We start from the raw sequence: 7,078 nt of genomic DNA on the forward strand, positions 1-7,078 counted from the left end.
TAGAAGGCATTAAGAATTTTGAGATGAAGAGATAAAAGAAGCTTGTAGGCTAAGTCACCTACTTTCATTGAATTCAGATATAAGGCTCACAATATCTGGGGGATAACTTCATATACTCCCCAAGAGATAAAGAACTTCTTTTGGGCCGTACTCGAGACCAAAACCTTGATATCCAAAACATCGATTCTCACTTCTGAACTCATTGTTCTGAATCCTTAAAACAGGTGGGACTCTTGAGAAGTATTCTAGGAAAAGGGTCTTCCTTTGTTAAACAGAACTTTCTTTTATTTTAGAGAGGGAATAATTATAAGATCAGAAAGGGAGATTCTTACTCCTGTATACCTCGAAGGCTGGGGAGGAATCTTACAATTGTTCTGCATTCAATCCCCAAATACATTTGTCATAGTTGCCAACAATCCATATACCATGATCAAATACCCATTTGCATTCCACATAAGCCTGCTCCATTGACTCATAACATATCCTTGGTTCAAATACACATAATGGCATCATAGCAAGCCATTCATCACATTGTGCTCTTTTGCATATTACCTCCTCATCTATCTTCACCACCAATATGCTGTCAAAGCCTTTACATGCTTCACATGCATCTATGCAAACTGGTGCAAGAAAATCAAGGTGTGATGCTACATCAAAATGTCCCGGTCCATCAATAGCATAAACATCAAAAGCATCATCTTTGTCATGTAAACAAAACACATCTCTAGCATCATCAAGAGTGCAAGAAGCCTCATTCATAGATTGTTGATTACCGATGTTTGCAAATAGAAACTCATCATCATCAAACAGCTGAGCCATCCCAAGATCCTCACTGTCTTGAGCAATAGACTCATCCACATAAACATTAACTTCACTAAACTGATCCTCTAACAAAACCTGCTTGTCTTGAAAGAGAAACTCCAAACAAAAACCACCATCTGCAAAGCAAACATCCTCTGAAACAACATTCGTATGACTTCTGGTAACATATGCACTATCCTCCATAACATCATTAGCAACATGCATATCATCAACACCTTGAACACTATCAAACAAACATGGCAAAGCATTCATAGAAGCATCATAACCATCATCTATGGCATCTCCTTTGTCATTTTCCCTCTTACGCTTTTCCTCTACCTGTGCCTCATTATTCTGGCATTTTGCAATGTAGGCATGAACAGATTGAGAATCCACAGGTTCTTCCCAGCCAGTCTCAAGACCTATACAGTCTCCTGCCTCTGAATCCTCCATGAAATAATCATCCTTCAAAGCAAGCTTGAACTCCTCCCAATTTCTGCCACCATGTGCTGCCTGTAATCTTCTTATGCGCTCTCTTATTTCGGGAACACATACCAGCTCAAAACTTCGAACCATATGCTCCTCAGTCACCCTGTTTAGCTCCATTTCCTTTGTGTAATTGCGCAGGTACTTTGTGATGTCTTTACCATCAAATTGATCCACCTTTTTCACGATTGACTTCAGTGCTTTAGTCGTGGAAATTTGCTCCCTCTCAGTTTGCTTGCTGCTGTTGCATATACATAGTAAACATCTGAAACATTTGCATAACCCCGAGGTCAAAATGAACCCCCTGACCCTCAGGATTATCAGCCATAGCTTCTCTGTGTATTTCACCACACTCTCACCCCAGCAGTTTCACGTCGGGTTCACCAAAGCTGTCGTGACGTGGGCGGTATCGCTGGGAAAGTGCGAGACTTCTGGCTGTGAGAGTAGCAGGTCACCAACACATGGCCTCATCAATGCAATCATGTAGTATATTATTTTGGAAAAGAGTTTTGTAAAGACCAGAGACAGGTAGTGCACACCAGCCACCAAAACACAACACCTATGGTATTTTAGCCTCTCTTCGAAGATCAAAAGGATAGGGCACCCAATTTGCCTAACAACCACCTTGGAAATGTTTTCTGCATAACAATAGGTACAAGCTGCTCGCAGCTTTCCAAAGAAACGAGTCTAATAACCATCAAACTAAAAGCTCAACAACAGAATACTTGCTGTACCAGTGTGTTTGGAATCTTGTGTCAAGAGAGTGATACACTTCGTACACAACCCTGTATACAGTAAATTACCCAATGGAGAACAACGAAGTTTTTGACAAGCTATCCCTCTTCTCCTCTTTGTGCACAGCCTTGGAAAAGCCAAGAATAGACATGATGGAGTATTCCTGTAGTTCAGTTTTGAAAGAAAGGAAAGAGAGATACTTGTGGCGCATTCCAGTCAGCGAGCATATTGATGACTATCATTCCGCCTGTGTGTGAGAGAAAGATATTAAACGTTTCAGCCTTCCTGTGGTAGAGAGAGAGAGAACATAGAACGCTTCAGTCGGCTGCATCCCAGAGCTTCAGCAGCATCTCCCTCTCTCAACGGCCAAAGACTCCCTCCGTAGAGAATACGGCCCCCAAACAAACAAAAAAAACTCTGCGCTTCTGTCCCCTCTTCCCTGTCAATAGAATTCCCCAGCCCTTTTTTAGGTCCAGGCGACCACCCGTTCTCTTTTACGCTGTCCCTCCAGCACCTTCCAGGCCCCTACTTCTAATTGTATCCTCTGCCAGACCATACAGAACAGTTCCAAGATTGTATATAGCACGGTGGAAATCAAACTGAAGTGTGATTGCTGCCCGGAACTTCTTTTTTGCTGTCTTCACAATTGACCTCTTATCCTTAATCGACACAATACCACTCAACTCCTTTGATCGCACTAGCCGTAATGCACTCTTATAAACCGGATATTCAGGCTTCAAAGCATGTGCAGTAGCTACATAGATGGCTGATTGACTGTACAATTTTGCAGCTGTCAACTCTTTGTTGCCAACCTGCTGGCCCCCTTCAGAATGACCAGGGCCTTGCGCCTCTGGTTGTCAACCTCGCTTTTCACCTGCCCGGCCCCCTTCCTCGCCTCTGCCTTGTAGACGACCCCCCTTCTTTTTCTACTTCTCCCACCCCCCAGTATTACCAGCCCGGCCTTCTTCTTCAGAGCGCCCTTTCCAGTATCCTGGTTCAGCTCGCCAGCAGCACGAGCTTCTCTCCACTCTCCAGCGCCTTTGCACTCTGTGCTTCTAGACGACCCCCCTTGTATATCTGCAGCAGCTGCCCGCTCCCCTCTGTCGTTTTAGAAGCCCCCCTCTCCCCGTCTGCAGAATTCCCCTTGGCTCTTCCTTTTTGCTGCGCCAGAGAGCTCCTTTTTTCTCTTGCTGCCCAGTCAGCTGCGCATCACCCACGCCAACCTTCTGGAGGCCCTTTGTTGGCGATAGCGCAAACAGCCATGTGGCCCCTTTTATAGGTTGGCCACCTTATATATATATATATATTTTTTTTAATTTGGCTACACAATGCTTTCACACCAAATCTTTTGGCCATTACTTTCCTAATTGCCCATGCCTCAGAATACTGACTCACGAGTGCCCATTGTATTTGGACGCGCCCAAATCTTTTGGCCATTACTTTCCTAATTGCCCATGCCTCAGAATACTGACTCACGAGTGCCCATTGTATTTGCACGCGCCCACAAATTCAGACGACCAAGCAGCTGATCTCACCTCCAGTGAACCTTACTCCAGACAGGCTTGTAACAAGCTCAACACCAAACCATTTCACCTGTACACCTGGCGACGCCCTCAAAAGAAAAACCCTCCACACGCCATACATCCCATATGTACACAGGCACTTAATCCCATGCATCTGGATTTGCATTTAATGGCCTCACATGCATGGTTTCACACCATAGACGTGCCGTGGCACGACATCCACCCCCTCTAAACCTGCACATCCTCCGGTATGTGCCAAGTCATCATCAAGATCCACATATATCTGAATATCATCTTCATACATTAATCAGCAAAAAGAACCTGTCATCTGGCCAACCCCCATGTTTGGAACACTTTAATGTGTTTCAAACGAAGCTTTGGTATCCATAAATATCAAACAAGTAAAAAAAACAAAGCCTTCCTGATTATCCACCATTGTTCTGCATTCAATCCCCAAATACATTTGTCATGGTTGCCAACAATCCATATACCACGATCAAATACCCATTTGCATTCCACATGAGCCTGCTCCATTGACTTATAACATATCCTTGGTTCAAATACACATAATGGCATCATAGCAAGCCATTCATCACATTGTGCTCTTTTGCATATTACCTCCTCATCTATCTTTACCACCAATATGCTGTCAAAGCCTTTACATGCTTCACCTGCATCTATGCAAACTGGTGCAAGAAAATCAAGGTGTGATGCTACATCAAAATGTCCCGGTCCATCAATAGCATAGGCATCAAAAGCATCATCTTTGTCATGTAAACAAAACACATCTCTAGCATCATCAAGAGTGCAAGAAGCCTCATTCATAGATTGTTGGTTACCGATGTTTGCAAATAGAAACTCATCATCATCAAACAGCTGAGCCATCCCAAGATCCTCACTGTCTTGAGCAATAGACTCATCCACATAAACATTAACTTCACTAAACTGATCCTCTAACAAAACCTGCTTGTCTTGAAAGAGAAACTCCAAACAAAAACCACCATCTGCAAAGCAAACATCCTCTGAAACAACATTCGTATGACTTCCGGTCACATATGCACTATCCTCCATAACATCATTAGCAATATGCATATCATCAACACCTTGAACACTATCAAAAAAACATGGCAAAGCATTCATTGAAGCATTATAACCATCATCCATGGCATCTCCTTTGTCATTTTCCCTCTTACGCTTTTCCTCTACCTGTGCCTCATTATTCTGGCATTTTGCAATGTAGGCATGAACAGATTGAGAATCCACAGGTTCTTCCCAGCCAGTCTCAAGACCTATACAGTCTCCTGCCTCTGAATCCTCCATGAAATAATCATCCTTCAAAGCAAGCTTGAACTCCTCCCAATTTCTGCCACCATATGCTGCCTGTAATCTTCTTATGCGCTCTCTTATTTTGGGAACACATACCAACTCAAAACTTCGAACCATATGCTCCTCAGTCACCCTGTTTAGCTCCATTTCCTTTGTGTAATTGTGCAGGTACTTTGTGATGTCTTTACCATCAAATTGATCCACCTTTTTCACGATTGACTTCAGTGCTTTAGTCGTGGAAATTTGCTCCCTCTTAGTCGCTTGCTGCTGTTGCATATACATAGTAAACATTTGAAACATTTGCATAACCCCGAGGTCAAAATGAACCCCCTGACGCTCAGGATTATTAGCCATAGCTTCTCTGTGTATTTCACTACACTCTCACCCCAGCAGTTTCACGTCGGGTTCACCAAAGCTGTCGTGACGTGGGCGGTATCGCTGGGAAAGTGCGAGACTTCTGGCTGTGAGAGTAGCAGGTCACCAACACATGGCCTCATCAATGCAATCATGTAGTATATTATTTTGGAAAAGAGTTTTGTAAAGACCAGAGACAAGTAGTGCACACCAGCCACTGTTGCATGCAAATGAAGATCAATACAAGGATGCAACAAAAAAGACACTTAGGGCTCTTGAAAAGAGTTCAAAGTTGTAGATGAATGTGGGAGGGGGCTTGACAATAATCCCACATGGGAACTTTTGGGAGTTCTAGAATTTTTGTATAAAAGGTGGCCCATTTGAGAGAGGGAACACACTCTTTGGTCATTTGGTTGAGAGGCTCATAGAGAGAGCTTGCTCCATAGCTCCTTCTCAAGTGCTCTCCCAAGGCTCTCCATCTCCATTCTTGTTTCAATCATGTACTTTCTATTCTTTACATTTTCAATGATATGAGGTTTTGGTCTACACTCTTGCTAATTTAGATTTCTTAATGATGTTTTGATTTGTGAGTTATAGAGTGCTTGTGATGAAGCTTGTGCTTGAAATAATGTGTAGTTGAGGCTTGTGTGATAGCTCTTTGCATATTAGGTTCCTTGCATAAGTTGCATTTGTGTGATTAAGTGTAGCCTAATCTTGATGCTTTGATTATGTAAGATTGATTGCTTGAGTGTTGAGAAGGATTGAGTAGGACTAGAGGTCATTGGTGTGTGGTTAACTCCTCTTCTCCCATTCGGGATAGCCTCTATGCGCTAACCGGGTTGCATTCACGGATTGACAAGTGTGTGGGTTGGAGTGTAGCCTCCGCTATGCTATGATGTCCCCAACAATGGCGCCGCTGCCGGGGAACGCACACCTAAGTTAGTGAAGGGTGTTAACCATTACTTCTTACTAAGTGCTCCATTGATTGCAAAATCATGGATTAGGGTAGATTAGAGGAGAGTTTACAAGGGCATTGAGTGTGTGATCTCAAGGGCGCCTTGTGTGTTTTCATTTTTTTGATGAGAAGCAAGAAAAAAATTTAAACCCCATTGCGGTTGAGTAATCCCGCCATTAATCAGAATTTAAGTACTTTCTATTTTTGTATTTTTGCAAGTTGGCAAGAGGTAGGTTGAAAGCATAGGAGGCGACCTTTCTTTTGATGTCTTGTTGTGTTGTTATCGTGTGGGGAGGCATCTCCATAATCGCAGCAAAAAGAATTAAAGAAGAAATGCTAGCTTGGAGAGGCGGCCTTAAAAAAAATATACATCTACATCTATATATATATATAGATTTATATTTCTATTTTTTACAGTGGCAGCATCGTAGAGGAGACGGCTTTTAAGAGAAAAAAACAATTATATATATATATATATATATAATTATTTTAATCGTTTTTACGATTGGCAACTGCAGCTGACGAGCATCGTGGAGGGTGCCGGCGAGAAGCAGCTGAAGCCGGCGAATAAGAAAACTGGTTGGCAGCTGCAGTTGTGAAGGCTGAAGCTGTAGGAGAGCAGCAAAGAAAACTATATATATATATATATATATATATATATATATATATATAGTTTCGCTAAGGCTTTGGAGGCCGGCAGTGGAGGTGGCCGAAGGCGGTAGCTTCGTCTGCAAGCAGGTGGTGGCCGTCGGCTGCTGTGGGCGAAGAGCGCAAGCTGGCGGTGAAGGAAGCGAGAGGGCAGTTGTTGGCGGGCACGAAGGAGGCAGCTACGAGGAGGGAAGGATCTCAGTCGGCTGACAAAAGAAGGCTAAAGAAATAAATATATATATATTTATTC

Source organism: Cibotium barometz, chromosome 52 (assembly GCF_041138505.1).
Source record: "Cibotium barometz isolate CiBa-2024 chromosome 52, ASM4113850v1, whole genome shotgun sequence".
Classification (NCBI taxonomy): domain Eukaryota; kingdom Viridiplantae; phylum Streptophyta; class Polypodiopsida; order Cyatheales; family Cibotiaceae; genus Cibotium; species Cibotium barometz.